The sequence below is a fragment of the Telopea speciosissima genome, chromosome 8, assembly GCF_018873765.1.
Source record: "Telopea speciosissima isolate NSW1024214 ecotype Mountain lineage chromosome 8, Tspe_v1, whole genome shotgun sequence".
NCBI lineage: Eukaryota > Viridiplantae > Streptophyta > Magnoliopsida > Proteales > Proteaceae > Telopea > Telopea speciosissima.
The window spans coordinates 47,451,788-47,473,775 of record NC_057923.1 but is presented as its reverse complement, the minus strand read 5'-3'; the positions used below and the strand labels follow the sequence as shown (position 1 = coordinate 47,473,775).

Genomic DNA, 21,988 nt, shown 5'->3' with positions numbered 1-21,988 from the left:
TACAGGCCAAATAAAATAGCAAGTAGTAATGAAAACAAAGAAAAACCAAATTGATGATTGTTTATCAAGGTTGGTAGAGCCAAGAATTGAAGCACAAAGATGAGTGAATGAAGGGGCGGAGAGATGCTCAGTTCTCAATCCGATGGGCCTAGAAGCCCAGACATGCTTAGTCCAATCACATGATAAGAAAAGATGCCAAACTGACTCATCATTATAGCCACAGAAAAGACATGTAGGCTCGACGGGCATCCATTTCGATAAAGTTGCTCTGACAGGAAGTCCTGCATTTAAAACACGCCAAAAGAATATTTTAAACCTAAAATGAATATTACTTTTTCAAAAAAATTTCCACCATTTGGATATTATGGGGTTGGGAAAACTTGATGGTGATATGAATTTGGCCGCAATCTTTGTTGAGAGCAACCCATTACTGGATAATGAGCATCTCTAATGATCATCAAAATCTGAAATATTAGTTCTAAGAATATCTTTGATGATTGGAGAAGCAAAGCAAGATCTAAGAGTAGCAGAGTTCCAATTGCCATTAAGAATAAAATCACTAACAAAATTGAAACTCAAATTACGATTAGAGCTACAAGGTGGGAAGTTACCTGTTGAAGATGGTATCCAAGGGTCATACCAACAGAAAGTGGATATTCCATTTCCCACATGCCTTTTCACCATTTTTTTTAAAGTTTGGGAGGATAGCGGCAATGCTATTCCAAGTCCAAGATCCTCTCTTTGACATAGTTTTTGGGAAAGTATTTTGCTTTAAGAACTTTGGCCCAGATAGAGAAATTTTCATTAATCAATCTCCATCCCAATTTTAGAATCAAGGCTTTGTTATGTATATGAGATTTTCTAAGACCTAAGCCTCCCACCTGTGTAGGTTGACATATCTTGTCCCACCCAATTAGATGGCAACTCTTCTTATTTTTTTTTGTCATTATTCCAAAATCTAAGATAGAAGAGTTACAGGCTTTTATTGGAAATAAAAAACAAGACATAAGATAAGAAGGGGTGGAAGCTAAAACAGCTTGGATTAAGATTTTACGCCCTGCAAAAGAAAGGAAGTTAGCTTTCCAGTTAGAGAGTTTAGATTTTACCCTATTGACAATGAAGTTCAAATCTTTGCATTTAGATCGGGAATGCCATAGTTTGGCTCCCAGATAAATCGAATCATGAGACATCTACCTCATTTGAAGGACAGAACAAAGATGTTTCTTGTTCATCCCATTCACTTTTTTGCTAAAAAAAATCTCATTTTTTGAAAAATTGATTTCCTGACCAGTGATATCTAATAATAAATCAAGAATAGATTTGACTATTAGAAAATCCTCTTCACTAGCTCTGCAGAAAATGAATGTATCATCAGCAAACAAAAGATGGTAGATTTCAGGGGCAGTCCTAGCAATTCTTATACCTTTAAAGAGGCCTATATCTCTATATGCGTCGAAGATACGGGAAAGGACCTCCATAACTAGAAGAAAGAGGTAGGGGCTAATGGGGAATCCCTGTCTGAGTCCTCTAGAGTGTTTGATAAAACCAAATGGACTGCCATCAATTTTAAAAGAAAAGGAATTAGAGGAGATTAGGGTATTAATCAAAGATATCCAGTGCTCAGAGAACCCCAAAAATCTAAGAAGGTTAGAGAGAAGTTTTCATTTCACTCTATCATATGCTTTGGACATGCCAATTTTAATTGTTGCATAGCCCATTTTCCCTTTGGTCCGATTGAGGTAATAAAAAATTTCCTGGGCTACTGCAATGTTATCGACAATTTGACGGTCAGGAGTAAACGCTGTTTGAAAGGGGGAGATAAAAGAGTTGAGAATGGGTCTCAGCCTATTTGTTAAAATCTTGGCCACAATTTTATAAGAAACATTACATAGACTAATGGGTCTAAAGTCAGTGGCCAAAGAAGCATAATCTTTTTTGGGAATCATGCACAGGAGTGTATGGTTGCACCTTGGGGGGAGAGAAGATGAAGCAAAGAAAGAGGTAACAAGGGAGCTGATGTCCCTCCAAAGAACATCCCGAATTGGTGATAAAAGCAAGCTTGAAAACCATTAGGACCTGGGGCTTTAAAAGCTCCAATAGAAAAACACATATTGTTCAACATATTAGAAGGCATAAACCTATTTTTTTAAACCTTTTTATCATAGTGGTGTCTCATAGGATCACAAAAACAGTAAAACTTAATTGTGAATTTTAGTTTCATTCGTACCCTTGACCCATAAATTATCTTTTGGAAGGTTTAGGAAACTAAACTCTATTTTTTTATGGGAGAAAAAGGGATTCGGCTCCTCTCCAACGCACCCCTGAGCTAGACATCGTTTGACTCAGCAACAGATGTTAACACGTGGTCAAAGTGTTGTTCAAACGGCGAGGACAGATGAAGCACATTTGAGCGTGGGGCACATGCGATGGAGAGAAGGATTTCTTAATTTTGAAATCCTCATTTCCAGTGCGTGGGTACAGTTGGATTGTTCACCTAAATCCACATGTTGACATCTGCTGCTACGCCAGATGATGTTCAGCTCGGTGGTGCACTGGAGAGGAGTCAAATCCCGAAAAAGAACGCTGCTTGGTCTCATTGTTCCTGCAATTAGACATAGGAGTATGCAAATTTACCTTCCACCACCCTATGAAATGAAAAAAAAAAAAAAACCCATCTATGTTGATACCCTTGTGTATGCTTTCATTGGCCCGTGGTGGTTCAAGGACTACATGACCAAGCAGCGATTTTACTCTTTTAGTTTGATGGATACATAAATTACTTGATAGATTATCTGAATGAAGATAGGATTAATTTGTGCTGAATTTTCAGATATGTTCCCCAAAATTAAAATTAGAAGTGAAACATAAAACCTTCTTGGCATCCATTGCCTGTGAATCTTAACCATTTTAATTATCAATCACTAAAAATTTCCTCTTGTTGGAAATGAACTTTAAAAATACAGTATGAGATATAAGAGTAATCCATTTTCCTTCAAAGACTTAATCCTATAGCTCTAGGGATTTAAACACAATAAACAGAAAATTGTAGCCAATTAGAGGGAAACTCCTATTTTTTCATTAAAAATAAAAGAACCCTATTATTATTTTTTAATTAATTTTTCTATCATATTAGATAACAAATTTCAATCCCAAATTTACCTTCATTAGATTTGTTACATAGAAGATCAAAAGTAGGTCCTCTTACAACAACAGTCACCAATAGGTGCTTCCCACCTAGGAAAGCATTCAGCAAGACTTGGATCATAACCCCATGCATCACATTTCTTCACACATTCATGGAGATTTTTACAGTCTCCCACACATGAATCATTTTCACCTTGAATTCCTATAAGAAGAAGAAGAAGAAGAACCATTCATAGAATTAAAAGCCATGGATGACCTTAATAAAAAAAGTTTAACATAAGAAAACCCAATCTAAAATTCAGATCAGACTAATTGGAAGACAAGATAGAGATACAAACCCATGAAAATGGTGGAGAGAAGTAGTGCAAGAAGAGAATAGAAAGCAAGCTTGGATTTGGGTGAAGCCATTAGAAAGCCAAAGATGACCCAACAATAAGCATAGAGTAGAGGATATATATTTAGCATACAGTTAGCTCTTTTTAAGGTAATAAGTTCTTGTAAGGTAAATTTTGTCTAAACATGGAAAACCATTTAATACGGGTTGGTAAGTATCTGATTCATTAGTCTGGATACAACGTATACTACTAGGCACACACTGGCACTTCTATCATGTCCATGGTTTCCAATATTGGTATACGAACTAATCCAACTGATACATGATAGTATCAACAAAGATTGATTACCAATACAAGCCTATTGGTCACCAAACAAAGAGGGCATGTTTGGAGAAGTTGTCCTTTCCAAATCTTTAATTTCGACGATACACACAATATTGTTTGAGGTATTGGTATTGTATTGCGTGTATCGGGCGATATGTACTGGTTTTGCAAGTGATTGATCCCGATATTGTATTGATGATGGTATGGACAAGTGGTAAAATGGTCAAAAAAATCATATTTAAAGGAGAACCAGGGGCAAATTTGTTTGAAACGGCCAATCCATATCGATTTGTACTGTATGGTTTTCAAGTTGACCGATATCCATTTCGATACCGTGTACTAAAACCCTGGACACACACCACAATACCAGTTTCTAGAACCGACAATCTCCTTGGATCTTTTTTTTTGGGTTAAATACATGTACCCCTATAATGCACCCAATATTCCTCATGGCCCCTAAGGTTTTGACAAGTCCACACACACCCCCTCAAAATTTCACGTATCATTTAAGTCTATATCGTTAATTTTAGGCGTTAAATGCTATAAAAAGAAATTTATTGACCAAACTACCCTTACTTCTAACAATTTCTAAAATTTGAAAAGACCAAAATGCCCTCATCTTCCCAAAATCATCATCTTCTTTTACAATGTAGATATCCAATACCACCACCACCGTCACCACCGTGAACCCCCACCTCTAGCACCACCTCCAACTCCTCCACCTCTACCAATTCCACCATCGAGTCCACCTCCCTTGCCTACTCCAACACCAACACCACCGCCCTTACCAAATCCACCCCCAGCTCCACCACCCTTTCCAAACCCACCTCCAGCGCCCGCCAACCTTTCCAATTCCACCACCATCTGTGCGCAACTTAGTTCCCTCTAAAAACCATTAGAAGTTTTCCCTGAAATATATCAGGGAACATGAGACAACCATTAGATCCCATATCAAGCAAATCAATGCTGGCAGAGCCATCCAATTGGTCCTCGACCAATCTTCAGGTATCTATATATATACTAATTACTAATTAGAATCTATAGTTTCCTAAACGATAAGGATAGGAGCGCTCCTTATTCTTTGGATCTGCTATCATGGTCTACATGGTCCACAATTGCAGAGTATGAATATGAAGTTTCCTAACGATGAAGAAATAAGGGTTTCTTGTTCTTAATTTGGATCGGATATCATGGTGTTCATGGCAAGGTTGCAACAAATGTTGCAGCTGAGAATAATCAATCGAATTGATGATGGCTAGGTTTCCCATGCCAATCCGGTGAGGTTTTTTCTATGAAATACTGAAATCTGTGGAGCTCTCAACCGTCAAGCCTTCGTATCATCAGAAGTTATTTGAGAAAATTAGAAAAATCTGAGCCCAGTGCTGACTCAAATAGCTCTGAAACTTCAAACTTAAAGTCGCCTAGGGCTGCTGGATCCAACCAAGTCATTAGAAATCGATTTAAAAAGGAATATGAAGATTCTATTTCAGCTGGTTTAGGAAAAAATCGTTAAACTTGGCAGATCCGATTTCAAAATTTATTATCGCTGGTTTAAAAAGGAATATGAAGAATCGATTTCAGCTGGTTTAGAAACAAACCTCTGATCTTCCATGGGTAGATGAAAATAGGTTACAGAACACGACTCAAGTTCAATGCTTTTGAGGGAGTGTTCTACCCTGTTCATCGATCGCAAAAGGGAAAGTGAGAAAGATAAAGGGAGAAAGGGCAAAGGAGAAGGGAGGGCAATTTGGGTATTTTAGTGCCCGCTTGATAACCGTACGGGTGTTTCTATTCTGGTTATGTGCTGAGAAACAGCAAAACAGTTTTTCCATTTTCTGTGCTGAGAAACCACCCGCTTGATAAACCTGTTATGGAGTGGGTTCTGGCTCAGGTGGCGCTTGGGGAAGTGGTTCAAGCGTTGGCTCGGAATCTGGACCACGGGCCAATCTTCCTCCAGGCAAAAGCTAATGAAGGGAAGAAGTAGGACTCACGGTTCAATTCACCGCTTCACTGAAAAGAAGTACTCGCGCATCTCTGAGTTTAAACAGATAGATGATGACGATGATGGATTCAGCCTTAGCAGTTGGATTCCGCTCTACCGGCGGTGGCTCTTGCTCCTCTGTCACTCACTATAGCAAGTTCGTCCGTTCTTATCTAATTCTCTCTCTTTCCCTCTTCTCGCTCATCAAATTCATCTTTTTTTCTGCCACTTCCTTTCTTCGCTAATGCATTTTGAACTCCATTTTTTGATACTATTACTTATCCGAAAACAATAGCAGATTATCGCCCCTTTTGGAGCTCCGACGATTCTACTGGAGTCCAAGGCCCCTTCCGTCGTTTGCCTCACGCCATCAGCCTTGACGTACCGACGATTCTACCGGAGAGACAACAGAGAGAGAGAGATAGAGAACAAGCTTACCTTGTGTGCCATTGTTGAGGGCTTTGAGAGGTGGAGGCGAGAAGTCTTCGATAGGGTTTTTCACTCAATTTTATCGGGCACACTTTTCCAATTTTGAGCCCAAAAATGACAACATGTTCTGTCAAAACTCTTCCACAGCTCATAAATTTTGATTTATCCACCCAAGAGCATAATCTACGGAACACTGTTTATCAAGCACTTTTTAGGTGTTTTTCCGTTTCTCAGAATGGAAAAACACTAGAAACTGTTTCTGGTACGGTTATCAAGCGGGCACTGATAACCTTACGGGTGTTTCTGTTCTGGTTATGTGCTGAGAAACAACAAAACAGTTTTTTTCATTTTCTGTGTTGAGAAACCGTTTTTGACCTGCTTGGTAAACCTGTTCTTGGAAACAAGCAAAACCCTTTTTTTTTTTTTTTTTTTAAATTAACAAAAGGATATGTCTGGCACACTTTTCCAATTTTACAAAAAAGCATAGTGAACGAATATAGGAGTTTTTATCGGGCCACTTTTCCAATTTTCAGCCAAGAAACGACAGAACATGTCCAACATGTTCTGTCAAAAGTCTTCCAGGGAGCATAAATTTTGATTTATGTTTCCAAAAATAGTCACAAAAAACACTTCGTTATCAAGCGATTTTTAGATGTTTTTTCGTTTCTCAGAACGGAAAAACACCAGAAACTGTTTCTCGTAAGGTTATCAAGCGGGCTCTTTTTCACCTTTCTTGTTTTTTGTTTTAACTACTTAAGGGCTTTTTTATAATTACGCCTTTAAAAATGTATAATTATATATTACCTTCTTCACGTTAGCATTTAACGCCTAAAATTAACAATGTGGACTTAAATGGCTTAGTGAGGTCAAGTAGGGGTGGTACGTGGAATTTTGAGGGGGTGCATGTGGACTTGTCAGAACCTTAGGAGGGCATGAGGAATATTGGGTGCATTATACGGGTACGTGTATTTTACCCTTTCTTTTTTGGTAAGAATCTCCTTGGATCTTTAATAAATCACTCTTGATACATTGAGGCTTGTGCCTTGACCTTAAAAGAGTTGGCTAAAATGGCTGTGGGTAGGTTCGCTTATTTACTTTTAGGGGAAAATGTTCTCTCCAATCTGCCCTTGGGGCAAATGTGCCCAGATACATGGAAGTGGGCGAAATGACCGCCCCACCCCCTTGAATAACTGAAATGTCTACCACTTCCTGCCCCATGTGTCTAGGTGCAGCTTGCGCCGCTCCCGGGCAGAGAACATGGCCCTTGAATGGTGGTTTTCTTTTTTCACCAAAAAAAAATAATAATAATAAAAATTGAATGGTGTTTTTTTCTTTTTATAAAGTAGAATGGTGGTTTTTTTTCCTTGCATTCTTGATTGAATTTTATCTATCCATAAACAAATCCTTCCATGGATGTTTTCAACCCTCGATCAAAGGGACCCTTTGATTGGATTGGATTCACCAACCATTAGTTCGAATAAGTTTGGATAAATTGACTGACCCAACTGCCTAGAAGTCCCATTTGTAACACATGTGAATAGCATCATGGCCATCAATTTGTCTCCATTGATTCTAATTTGATTTTTATTCCAGCAATCACAAATAGGTAGAAATTGATTTTTTTTTTTGATAAACAGAAATTCATTCAGATAAAAGGCATCTGATACACAAAGTTTGGATACAAATTACCAGAAACCAAAGAGTGGAATATGACCATACTGTCTTACATGCCAATGACAGGGTCTTCTGGACTAGGGGATGGGCAAAACCAATGGATTCCCTAGAGATAAAGCTGTGTCTACTGCTAACCCTAGAGATAAAGTTGTGTAATTTACAAGACAAATGGATAAATTAAATATATCCTCGGGTGGACAAGAAACCACCAATGGAGGTGTAGCAAACAAAGTTCTATATGTGCCCACTTGATGTCTGACATCTTGTCTGGTCGTAAAGTTCCCAACTACATACGTGTCATTTCTACCAAACTAGTAATTGAGTATGGCTTAGAGATTCTCTGGCCTTCCATTTCAACTCTGTTTTCAATTCTAGGAACTTGGCTAGTGTTCGTTCTAACCTCCAACCCACGAAGATGGGGAGAATTGAGGGTAGAAGATCCAACATTTAGTTGCAGTTCCAACATAGACTCTTCATTGTCATGCGAAGTTACAGAAATAGTAGAGTTGGGAGAAGAGGTAGCTTTAAAAGCCATAATTAATAGACATTTGAGTAGCTTTAAAAGCCATAACCAACAAAAGATAAGGAGAAGAGGTAGCTGTATGAAACTGAATTCCTTCATTCCCAAGTTGAGTTGCATGAAATGAGGAGAAAAATTGATGGGCGTTGAATTGTGTAATAGCTTGGCAAGTAAATGGAATTAATGGTCGTTGAATTGATAGAATATTACTCGAAACAATCGATTGGGTGGGCTGAGATGAAACGCGCTTTGCCCCTAACCTACTACATGTCTCTTCAAATGGTTGGGTTAGTTGAGATTCTTCTTCTCCGGCCACGATAATTTCCATTGATCGTCCTTGCTGCCTCACCTACCGATTTTGAACTTTTCCAATAAAGTTTCTTCTTCCTCTTCGATGATGAGAAATGGTTGGATATGGCTGGCGGTGGGATGGACATCTGAACTTTAACAAAGGACTCACAAGTAGCAGCAGAATCCAACATGTTCTCTAAGATGTCATGGAAAGAAAACAATAGAAATTAGAAAATCCATAATAAAGAGATGGTGCATTCGCAACCATATGAATGTTTAGGTTCATCCCTCGTGTCTCCCCTCCATACCTTCTAGGTGGTGCAGAATCATGAACACCCTCTTGATAGACTGCTACAAAACAAACCAAAGCATATCCATAGAAGAAAGATGTCACGCCCCTATCCCGATGTAAGATATTTTGCCACATAGGGGTATGACTGGGACAATTACACATCATCCCAACACCTATCAAGATCGCAGATATAGTGTCCCGAGTCATAGTCCACCCTGTCATCACGTCTTGATAACAGAAAGGAACATACAAAAGAAATAAACCGTTCTAGATACAGAGTTAGCGGAAGCGTAATTAAATTAAATCATGTGAAATTATAGAGTATCGATTCTCTAATCATAACACATATTACAATTCTAACATAAGTAACCGTTCATTACTCTCCCTATAAATAAACATACAGTTTATACATAAATGTGGAATGAAGATAGAAAATAATAAAATAACAAATAATCGCCCCAAGGGCACCAATCTTGGGTGTACATCTACATCCAAGTCACAGTCGCTGGTCCCATTTGATTCGCATCCAACGGTGCTCATCCAAGTAGTACCTCCTGCATAACAACAAAAAAGGGGTTGCACAACGGGGTTAGCTACACTAGCTAGTGAGGGAGCTAAGGGTAATGCACATACACCATACAATCAATGTCAATCAGAATGATGCATGCTAATGTTAGATTCATTTTTCACCTAACACACAATTCTATCGGTCAAATATATGCTACTGTGATAACTCGGGAAACACTGAGGGTCACTTATCCTATCGCCCCAGTGAGACCTCAATTATCACAACGGGACCTGCGCCGGTAGAAGCCATCATGACCACCCAGTGGCAAACCCCGATAGCCATCACTACCCCTGCCCTGGCCTCTCCCACCTCCACAGACCGCAGGTGCTCAGACTATCCAACACATAAACCCCTGTTGGCAAGGGTCGTAGCATAAGGGAACAAGCATCCTAGCCGCAGATATACTATATGCAGGGTCCTATCTTCCCGAGAGGTATTCCGGGTGCATCAACATCCCATTCCATCTAGTACCCGGGTACCAGCACGGCACGGCACATACAGATCAGGATGACATACAGCAGTTTTCATAATTAAATAAGTTGGGGTTTCGGTACCGGCACACCCAGCACCGTAGCCCGATACAATGGTGAGCATGTTATCACATTCACAACCGTTTACAAATGAATAAAATGCAATGCGCACCATGCTTATAAATATATACTAGCATGCTTAAGATTTCATATTAATATATATTTAAGCCCAACAAATCAACCAGAACCCACTCACCTAACACAGGCGCCACCGCGTGTGGTTGACATGAATCTCACCTGGGCTTCCCGCTCTCCATCGAGTTGGGTAGCCTAGTAATACAAAAACAATCATTAAAGCATGTATAGGTGGGTCCCATGCTAGGCCCATAAGGTTAAAACCAAGTTTCTACCAAGACAGCACGAGCGGACTCACGGGGGGTCTCAGCAGAGGTGAATCCACCCCTGACACCGTTCAGGCCAAAAGGTAAAAATAGAGCGAGCGAACCCACGAGCGGAACTTCTTGGTTGAGTCCGATCGTTGATCTGTTCAACACCTGAGACACACTTAAAAGGGAACGGATCCACGGGCGGATGTGCTTCTTGGGTCCGCCCCCGCATCCATTCGATTTCCTGAGACAGACCCGAGAGCAACAGGTCCCGGGCGGAGGTAAATAGAGTGAATCTGTGCCTTCGTCCGCTCAGGCCAGCACACAAGGTTTATACTGGGTGGCCTGATGGGCGGTACCACGACAGATGGATCCGGTCGTTCATCCGTCGACAGTCTCTTCTGAGATTGCAGAGGGCTTCAGCTCCAGCTTGAAGCTTGGAGCTCCTTAGCACCTCAGGGTCATGGAGAGGGTGTCTAAGCCTTCCTAGGGTCACTAGGTCCTAGGCTCACCTTAAGGATCCAAGATCCTACAAGGTTTGGGTCTCAATTGGTCCAAGGATTGGGGTTTAAAGGTTCAAACCAAGGATTCATTGGCCATGGCTGCAATTGCAGCACTTAGAGGCTTAGGTATCCATTAGAGCTCCCAAGTAGGGCTGAGCTTCACCTTGAGTCCCAAATGGAACCCTAGGTTAGCCCTAGCTCAAGAAACCAACAAAATAAAAAGGGAAATGAGGGAGAGCTAGGTTGAGGGAGCTTACCTTGGTGAGCTTCCTTCTTCCAGCCACTCTCTCCATCTCTTCTCCTCCTCTTTCTCTTCTCCCTTGGATCCGGCCAGCTAGGGAGGAGGTGTGGGGATGCCAACCACCTTGCCATGGCTTCCATCCTCTTGCCTTCCCCTCCTATTCCTCTTCTACTTCTCCTTCTTCTTCCTTCCTCTTCCTCCTTCTCTTTTCTCTTGTCTCTTCTCCTCCACAGTTTATGGGGGAGGGGAGAGATAAGTGAATGAGAGGGGTTTAGGTATCCTTTAAGGGGTTAGATGGGCCTTAGGGTGTGTTTGGTTTAGGTACCCCAATCACTTAGTGGCCCTAGGTCTTTAAATGGGTTTTGGTTTGGGTCTTAGGGCTTGTATGGCTTTAGCCATACCCATTAGGTCCATTAGGTCACGTTTGGGGTGCACCCTAAGTCCATAGGACTCAATTGTCCACTAGGGTCTGTTTAGCCTGGGCTAGGGTGTATAAAACCCATTAATTACCTAGTTAAGCCTTGTGGGCCCCACTTCATGGCCCACTCAACCAATCAATGGTGAGGGCAGGGGTCCATATGGTCCAAAGGTTAAATTAGGGGGTCCTGAACACGGGGGTGTGGGTCCCACAGGAAAATAATCCAAAAAGGCTGATGACAGCACGAGCGGATCCTTGACCGAATTCAGCAAAAGTGAGTCCGTTCGTAACTCCGGTGCTGCTGTCATGGCCCTAACTTTAAGGAAAATTGTGAGGCTTTGACCCACACTTCCAAGTCTTCGAGGGGATTCTTTCTACGGTATTGCCAGTTCAAAGTCATTAGTGTTGACCATGGCCATAAGGCATTACCCATTGGGTAAGGTCTAAATTGCCCCGGGGTATAGGGGTATATCTGGGGTGCGGGTGTAACAAAAGGTGCCCCAATTAGAAAACCTATCCATAGGAAGGAGAAAATTGCATCATCAACCCTAGAAGGAGGGGGTGGGGGTGGAGCAGGAGGTTCTATTGAAGAGGGGTAGAAAGTGGGTGGAGTTTTTGAAGGCGCCCCAATCAGTAACTTATCCATAGATGAAAGACCACCTTACACAAAAAGCTACACTCATAGGGAGGAGAAAATAACACTCTAAGAATTGATGGGATTGGATGAGAAAGAAATAAGAGAGAAGATGGATTCTCTAAGGACTAAGTTTTTCACCATCGTGCGGTGAATATTTACCACCATTCTAGGGTTCACTAACCCATATAGAATTTTAGCATGTTTTCCAAAATACCCTCTGATACGCCCCATGCGCATATGATTTCACCATGGTGAATGGATTCCAAGGGTGAAGGAACACTTGGTCCAATTTAATATTTTTGGGAAAAAAAAAGCTAACCGATTGCGTGATTTACACACCCAGACACAAAAACACACGAAAAGACCGTTCAAACCCCAGTGAAATTGGATATCCCATCCAAAACAATGCTTCTACTAGCACTCTCATTGGCCTTGCATTATACGACCGGTTAGCGTTCTATTGCCTAATATTTTAGGGGGAAGAGTTTTTTGAGTGGGTGGCTCTACGCCGGCCAGTACGAGGGCCAATGGGAGTGTGTGAGAAAGTATTAACAAGAGTGAAATTTCTACCTTTCATGAGGGTGGGGGGATTATTTCGTGCCATGATGTGTCTGGGCACAAGAGCTACACACCCGGACAGAGCGAAAGAGGGAGTTTCCTTCTCTCTTTTTATGGATTAGTTAAGTTGCAAGGAAAATGTGTGTGTGTGTGTGTGTCTTTTTTCCACAAATATTTTCTACTAAAAGGCTCTATTAGTTTCAACATAAATTTTACCTGGAAAATTTTCAAGAGCTTCAAAAAATTTAACATATAAAATTTATTTGTTGAAAATGTTGGGGAATTCCACCCTATCTCCATAAGTATTTTGATGATAACAAACATATTAGACAAGGTCTTGTATGTGTCAATATGTCAACAGGGCTAATAAGTCAAAGAATTAGAAGACATAAAACACAAAGTAAAGATATTCAGGACAAAGCCTTGAAGATCAAGATCTCGAAGGCATGCAAAACTTTTCAAGAAAAGAAGGTCTTAAAAGATCTTTTGAAGATTCAAGAACATCATTTGAAGAGAGAAATCAAGACCCTCATCAAGATGCTCATGTGCACATACATAAATATAGACACTGCATACTTGTAATTGCATTTGCATAAAATAAATGAAAAAGCATATGCATCATTTAGAGACCTTAGGAGGTTATAATTGAACCCCCTTTGACCTTAGAATATGTTGGAAAAAACCTTGGAGAAGTCCCCACAGTCAAAACTGTCTAAAACAGCCAAGACAGTGATCCGGACTGTGATCCGGTCGACCGAAGCATAGGGTATGCATCGATCGGGTGAAATAGTGGCTTCACTGGTAAGTTCCCAAAAATGATCTGGTCGACCGGATTAAGTGGGACGATGATCCGGTCGATCAGACTCTGATCGAATGCCAATTTTGCCCTCCAACGGCTAGTTTCTCCAACGACAATGATCCGATCGACTGGATCAATGTTCAGGTCGACCGGATAGGATAAAAATAGATCCATTAGAGCACATTTTACACATGTTCTAAAGGCCATTAATGAGCCTATAAATAGAGAATATGTCAGACCTTTTCACCTATCCACTACAGTCCAAAATACAACTTTTGTGAAAGGTGAAAAGTCAATTCATGCTCTAATAATTAAAGTCTTCTTGTCCACATCAAGATCGTTCAAAGGTTGACTTCAAAGCTCAAAGACCTTCACTTGTTTGCACTCTAAAGAGAAGTCTTAAAGAAGGTCATCATTATAAGCATTCATTTTGTATCATTTGACACTTGCAAGGAGTACACATCACACTCCTTGCCTAGGTAATCCTTATCTTTTCTCTTTTGTATTTGTTTATGCTTTTGAGTTTACAAAGCATTGTTGCATTAGTCTAGGCTGTACTTAGATATTGCAAGGATTCTCTTTTCTTTAAAAGATTGGGATCCTCTTATCCCGAGAAAAAAATTGTAAAGGTGTTCTTCCCACCTATTGTACTGAAAGGAAGAAACTAGTGAAATTCTCTCAAGGTTGAGAGGAGTGGATGTATGCTGGTTTAGCCGAACCACTATAAATCTTGTGTGTCCTCTATTTGCGGAATTTATCTTTTTCTATTTTGTCTTAATTCAAGAAAATTTTAAAAAGGATATTATTGCACTAGTGATAACCTATTCACCCCCCCTCTAGGTTATCCCACATTTGGTATCGGGAGCTCATGTTTTAGACTTAAAGATCTATGGGATTGCATTACACTAATCATCTTGAGGGACTAAATGTCTCTAGACCTCCTCTGTTCAATGGAGATAATTTTCCATATTAGAAGATTAGATTCAGAAACTTTACTTATGCTCATAATCTTAAAGTATGGAATGTAATTGAACATGGACCATACTCCTTCACTAAAGTTGTAGAAGGTGAAAGTATTCCTAAGGAAACCTTTGAATTAACTCCTGCTGAAAAGGAGAAAATTCAATACAATTTTAAGACTATCACCTTCCTACAATACACCTTAAGTGATTTCGAATTTAACAAAATAGTCATATATGAAACGGTAAAAGAAATTTGGGATACACTTGTGGTTTCAAAAGGAACCTCACAAGTGAAAGAATCTAAAATTGATAAACTTGTGCATGAGTATGAATTGTTTGAGATGTTAGAAAATAAAAATATTTTTAATATGTTTTAGCAATTTACTAACATCAAAAATAAATTGAAAGGCTTAGGTAAAACATATACCAAGTCCGCAAATGTAAGAAAAATTCTCAGGTCACTTCCTCCCAAGTGGAGACCGAAAGTAATAGCTATAAAGGAAGCAAAGGATCTTGACAAAGTGAGCCTGGAGAAACTGCTTGGATCTCTACTTACTCATGAAGTCGAATTAAATGAAAATGAAAGATGATCAGAAACAAAAGAACTGAAGAAGAAGACCATAGCTCTCAAGACTACTAATTCATCTGATGAAGAGAGCAATGAAGAAGAGGACCTCACCTTCCCAGAAAAAGAAATGTCTCTTATTACCAACAAATTTAAAAAATTTCTCAAAAAGAAAGGTAGAAAATATTTCAACAAGGGATAAGCAAACAAATGTAATAATCTATCCAAAGATAAAACTCTTCCTTCTAAGAAAGATATTGTTTGCTATGAGTGTAGAAAGCCTGGCCACTTCAGAATTGAGTGTCCAAAAGGCCAAGATAAAAAGAAAGCGTATGCCGCTAAAATTTTATGGGACTCAAGTGAAGAAGAAGAAGTAGGAGAATCTGATGAAGAAGTCACAAATCTCGCTCTTTTGGCAATAGAAGATGACACAGAAGTAAGTTTAGCATATCTTACTTCTAACTCTAAATATAGTGACTCAATTGAAGATATAGATATAGATGACATAGATGAAAACGATATTGGAAAGGGATTTGAAGCTCTCTATGAAGCAAGTCGCAAACTTGAAGCCTCAAACTCCTTTTTAGAAAATGAAGTAATAGAATTGCATAATAAAGTAGATGAGCTATATACCTACATTGCCCAACTTGAAGGAGAAAAGGAGAAATTGACGTCGGCCTTACTTACCTTTATCAAGGGACAAAAATCATTAGACCCTCTTCTTGGTACACCTCAAAAAGCACCACAAGATAAGAAAGGACTAGGCTATAATGGGAGAATCTCATATCATGCCAAAGATAAAGAGAGAATGGTATACATAGAAGAGGGAAGAACAAATTAAGGTCAAGCATCAATCTCTCATCCACCCTCTTCAAGAAATCAAGGGTACAAAAATCAAAGGTATGGAAATCAACGTCATTATGCATTTCAATATACCTCTCAAAGAAGGAATAGACCTCAAAGGGAATGTATTCCTCAAAGACCTCAAAGACCCCAAAGACAATTTCATAGACCATAAGTTCTATATACAATGGAAAGAAGCTATAGACCTCAACCAAATCATAGGCCATATATGAAGTATAACTCATATAGACCTTATGACCATAAACAATTCTAAAGAGGTAGAAGGACTCAAAACTCCTTTGACTCGCAAAGATCACAAAGACAGAAAAGGGCACCATCTTCATTTGATAGTTGTGACCTTAGGTACCAACAACCCAAGAACTATGTTCCAAACACAAACTATAGTCCAAACAAGAACCATAAATATAAGAAAGTTTGGGTACCTAAGGAACCTCTCAAGTCTAACAACGATGGATCCATGAGATTATAGGGACCAATGCATGTGTAAACTTTGTTTTGTAGGTATGCTTGAAGAGCAAAGGCCAAGTAGAGTGGTATATCGACAATGGATGCTCTATGCATATGACAGCAAATACAAAGTTATTTATGTGAATTCACCTAGAGGGGGGTGAATAGGTGAAGATAGTGGAATATGCTAAATAATGCGGAATTAAAAATTATCTTAGTAATGCAAACAAGCAACAATAAACAACACCAAAAATTTATAGTGATTCGGCCAAAGCTTGCCTACGTCCACTCCTCTCACCTTAGAGAGAATTTCACTATGTCAAATCTTGAGTAAGAGCAAGAGGACTCGTACAACTCTTGAGAAATGAGCAATAGGACTCAACACCAATTAATCTTGATTTAATGAGCAAGAGGACTCAATCTACTCTTGATTCTGAGCAAGAGGACTCAAACAAACATATAAAATGTAAAAGGATGCTAAGATTAAAGTTACCTCAACCTTAATGATGCTTTGCTACCTTTCAAACTATGACACTTAATGTAAGTGAATGAAGGAAGCTAAGTGAGAATGACTACATTGAATGAGTGCTTGAATTCTCACTTGAGAGTGACTTATTCTTGGAGGCTCTTGAATATGATTAGCAATGGTGTTTAGAGCCTTAAATAAGTGGGTATTTATAGGCTAGATGACTTGAATTAATTAGGAATCCAAGTTAGGATCGGATTCCAAAAGCCATATATAATCTGGTATGCTGGATCATTATCTAGCGTACACCAGAGGGCTACTGTGAGCATTTTCCTGAGATTCCCATTGATCTGGTATGCCGGATTGGGAACCGGTATGCCGGATTGGGCAATTTCAGTGGAAATAGTCCAATTCCATTAAGGGGTTGGTTTGGGGGGGGTTCCAAAACTCAATAGTTACATGTCTAAGGGGTCAAATCACCTCCTAAGGTCATTCTAAATGGATGTATACATGCGTGTGTGCGTTACATCAATTTGTGATTTGATTATTACAACTACTTGCTTACAAAGTCTTCAATTTTGTCTTCAATCTTCAATCTCCAATCCTCAAGTTTGGACTTTTAACTTCAATGTCTTTAGAAACATCTCAAGCCGTACTCTTGTATGCATTTATATACGCTCTTATATACGCTCTCCCTCACTTGGTGTTACGCTCTCATCCAAAACATCTTACACAAATGTTAGTCCAAGATAGGCTTTATTTGTTATCATCAAAACATGTATGAGGGAGTATTTTCCTAACAATTTACAAAGTTGAGAAAGTATGATGGAGGATGGGTGACTTTCGGAGACAATGACAAAGGAAAGATAATCGACATTGGAAACATCAACATGGGAGATACCACTATATCAAATGTCTATTTGGTAAACAAACTTGCCTACAACCTACTTAGCGTAAGTCAACTATGTAATATTACATATAAAGTAAACTTTGATGTTTCACATTGCTTCGTTATGGATGCTAACAACAAAGTAGTATTGAAAGGAACTAGGAATAACAATATATACACTTGTATTATTGATGAAGCTTGTTCTAGCAATACTTGCCCAGTTTCCTATGAAGATTCAAATGTTTGGCATAAAAAACTTGGACATATAAATATTAAATTAATTCAATCAATAGCTTCCAAAGAACTTGTCCGAAACTTACCCATACTAAAATTTGATAAGAATCATTTTTGTGATGCATACCAAAAAGGTAAACAAGTTAAAGTTTCTCACAAATCAAAGAATACAGTTTCAACTACTAGACCACTTGAACTTCTCCATTTAGATCTTTTTGGTCCTATCCCTACTCCCTGAATAGTAAAGTATACACTTTTGTCATTGTAGACGATTACTCTAGATACACTTGGACCTCTTTCCTTAGACATAAATATGAGGCCTTTAATGAATTTTCAAAACTTTGTAAGAAAATCCAAAACCAAAAAGGCTATTTGGTCACTACAATAAGAAGTGATCATGGTGGTGAGTTTGATAAGTCAAACCAATTTGGAAAATACTGTGATGATGAAGGCATCACTCACAATTTCTCTGCTCCTAGAACTCCTCAATGCAATGGGGTTGTTGAAAGGAAAAATAGATCTCTTCAAGAGACTGCCCAAACTCTGCTTAATGAATATTCTCTACCTAAATATTTTTGGGCTGAAGCTGTAAATACTACATGTTATGTCTTAAATCGTGTTTTGATTCAAAAAATTCTATCTAAAACACCTTATGAGTTATATTTTGAAAAGAAACCTAAAGTTGACTACTTTTAAATTTTTGGATGTAAATGCTTCATTTTGAATACTAAAGACTCCAAAGGAAAATTTGATGAAAAATCAGATAAGGGTATTTTTCTTGGATACTCTAGCAATAGCCGTGCTTATAGGGTATTCAACAAAAACACTTTAGTAGTAGACGAGTCCATGAACATTAGATTTGATATTTCTCCTCCAAAAAAAAAGTACAAACCATTAATTGATGATGATGAGGATGTTATATCTGAAATCTCAGAAAGAGTTGAGACCTCTTCATTCAATGAAGATAATTCTCCTCTTGAAACATCTAAAGAAAACTCATTAGAGCTACTTAAGGAAATTAGACCTGTAAGAAACCATCCATTAGAACAAGTTATTGGTGACTTAGAATTAGGTGTTCAAATAAGGTCTAAACTTCAAAACACTTATAATTTTGTTGCCTTCCTATCCATGATAGAACCCAAAAACATAAAAGAAGCTCTATTGGATAATGATTGGATTTTGGCCATGCAAGAAGAACTCCATCAGTTTGAAAGAAATGATGTATGAGAGCTTGCGCCAAAACCCAAAAATAAATCCATCATAGGAACAAAATGAGTTTTCAGAAATAAACTTGATGAAAATGGTATTGTCGTCAGAAATAAGGCAAGATTGGTGGCACAAGGATACAATCAGCAAGAGGGAATCGATTTTGATGAACCATATGCTCCTATTGCTATATTAGAAGCCATTAGAATGCTCCTGGCATTTGCTTGTTATCAAAATTTTCAAACTTTATCAAATGGATGTGAAAAGTACTTTTAAATGGTTTCAGAAGAAGTGTATGGCCAACCTCCAGGTTTTGAAAACTCTTTCTCACCACGATCATGTCTTTGTGATTAAAGAAGCTTTGTATGAACTCAAACAAGCACCAAGAGCTTGATATGACAGAGTTAAAGACATTTCTCGATTGAAAATGCATATACCATTGATAAGATAGACACTTAGCATTATTTATTAAACATAAAGGTTCAAAATTGATCATTGTACAAATATATGTAGACGATATTATCTTTGGTGCTATTGTTGAATCTTATGTATTGAATTGCTGTTTAATGTAAGAAAAATGAGTTTGAAATAAGTTTATGGGGTGAACTCAACTTCTTTTAGCCTTCAAATAAAACAAAGCCAAGAAAATGGAATTTTTATAAATCAATCAAAATATATCAAAAGAACATTAAAGAAATTTACAAATCAATTCCAAAAGGCCTCTAACACTCCCATGGGTACCTCAATAAGTCTTTCAAAAGGAGAATGAAACTCTGTTGATTCTAAATTAAGTATGTGTAATCCTTTGATAGAGTCAAATTCCTTGAGCAAGCCCAAATAGGTCTTTCGATCAATTTTGGGCCGGACCGAGCTTAAAACTCAGTTTTAGGTCATCCGGTCAACCGGATGGTCAAAACCGATCGACGGATCGCAGATGTAATGGTTTTAAACCACTAAACCATTCCGTGGGTCATTTGGCTCTTTTCATTTTTGCCCAAAACCTTTCCCCTCCTCTCTCCAAAACCCTCTCTTGAGTTTCTAGGGTAAAATCATCCAAAACCCTTAAAGATTATCACTCTATTGGTGATCAAATCTCTATTTCATCATCAAATACTCAAGTTTTTCCCTCTTCTATTCCAAAAACCCTTTCCAAACCCTCCTTCTCTAAAACCCTTGCTCTCTATGGCTTCCAAAGGAGAATCTTCAAAGAAGAGGAAGACACTTGCTTCAAAGAAGGATTCCTTTGATGGAAACATGCTCATATCCAAGGAAGCTTCGATTGGTGGAAGCAATTTCAACTCAAGAAACTCATAAGGAAAAGATTAGTAAGTGTTAACCAACTCAATCTGCCTTCCCTATGTTATCATGAAAACCATGGAATTGGCTGCTGAAAAGGATTCCAAGGCTGGCCTCCCCTATAGTCGTCTCTTGACTATAATCTTCAAGCATTTTGAAGTTGATCTCATTGATGAAGTTCACTTCACCAATCCTAGTGCCATTGATACCTCCACTTTGAAGAAGATGGAAATTCCTACTGGTACATCCGATCCTCCTCCTCCTCCTCCCCGTCAAGCTAGGGGCAAGCAAGCCTCTTCATCCATAGTTGAGAGTGATGATGATGATGCTAGTGATGATGATGATGCTAGTGAAGATGAAGAATATGTGATAAGGACTGAATTTGCTGCTTATAAGGAGAAGCTTGACTCTCGCCTCCAGGAGTTTGATGATCAGTTTGCTGCACTTTGTGGAGACAACAAGGAGATCATGGCTCAGCTTCGGATGCTTACTCAGCATTTTCATATCTCTACACCTCCTGCAGATGATTAGTTTATGTTGTTTATGCTCTTTTTTTTAAAGACAATTTGGGTTGTAATCTTTAAAATAGTTGCTTTACTTTTAGTGTGACTTTTAAGTGATGCACTTCTCTAGGGGGAGAGTTCTTTTGACTATATGAATTTAAAGTTTTAAAACTATGTGGTTGATTTGTTTTGACTATTGGGTGTATTACTTTCTTTATTAGATATTTTCTGCATATGATTCTACATTGCAGGGGAAGACTTCTCTACTCCTTTTTATTGTTGACAAAGGGGGAGAAAATATTATTTAGATGATTTGGATCATGCATGACTTGTGAATTTCTTATGAATGCACATGACTGTTTTAAGCAATATACATTGAATTATATCTTGCTGCATTATATTTGGTTGCTATATGTTGTTACCAAATCATATGTTTGTCATCATCAACAAGGGGGAGATTGTTGGGGAATTCTACCCTATCACTATAAGTGTTTTGATGATAACAAACATATTGGACAAGATTTTATATGTGCCAATATGTCAACAGGGCTAATAAGTCAAAGAATTAGAAGACATAAAGCATAAAGTAAAGATGTTCAGGACAAAGCCTTGAAGATCAAGATCTCGAAGGTATGCAAAGCTTTTCAAGAAAAGAAGGTCTTAAAAGATCTTTTGAAGATTGAAGAACATCATATGAAGAGAGAAATCAAGACACTCATCAAGATGTTCATGTGCAAATACATAGATACACACACCGCATACTTGTAATTGTATTTGCATAAAATAAATGAAGCATATGCATCATTTAAAGACCTTAGGAGGTTATAATTGAACCCCGTTTGACCTTAGAATATATTGGAGAAAACCCCGGAAAAGTCCCCACAGTCAAAACTGTGTGAAACAACCAAGACAGGGATCCAGACTGTGATCCGATCGTATGCATTGACCGGGTGAAACAGTGGCTTCACTGGTACGTTCCCAAAAAT

General features: G+C 38.6%; 1 long non-coding RNA gene across 2 annotated transcripts; it reads right to left on the bottom strand.

Moving 5' to 3' along the window:
* Positions 1 to 2,922: 2,922 nt before the first annotated feature.
* Positions 2,923 to 3,579, bottom strand: LOC122672784. 2 transcript variants are annotated; one of them, XR_006334477.1, is made up of 3 exons: positions 3,483 to 3,579; positions 3,160 to 3,346; positions 2,923 to 2,934 (listed from the first exon to the last, which is right to left on the bottom strand). It is a non-coding gene; the product is annotated as an uncharacterized LOC122672784 (long non-coding RNA). The 2 variants fall into 2 exon arrangements; XR_006334478.1 differs by lacking the exon at positions 2,923 to 2,934 and having other exon boundaries at positions 3,123 to 3,346.
* Between the last annotated feature and the right edge of the window lie 18,409 nt (positions 3,580 to 21,988).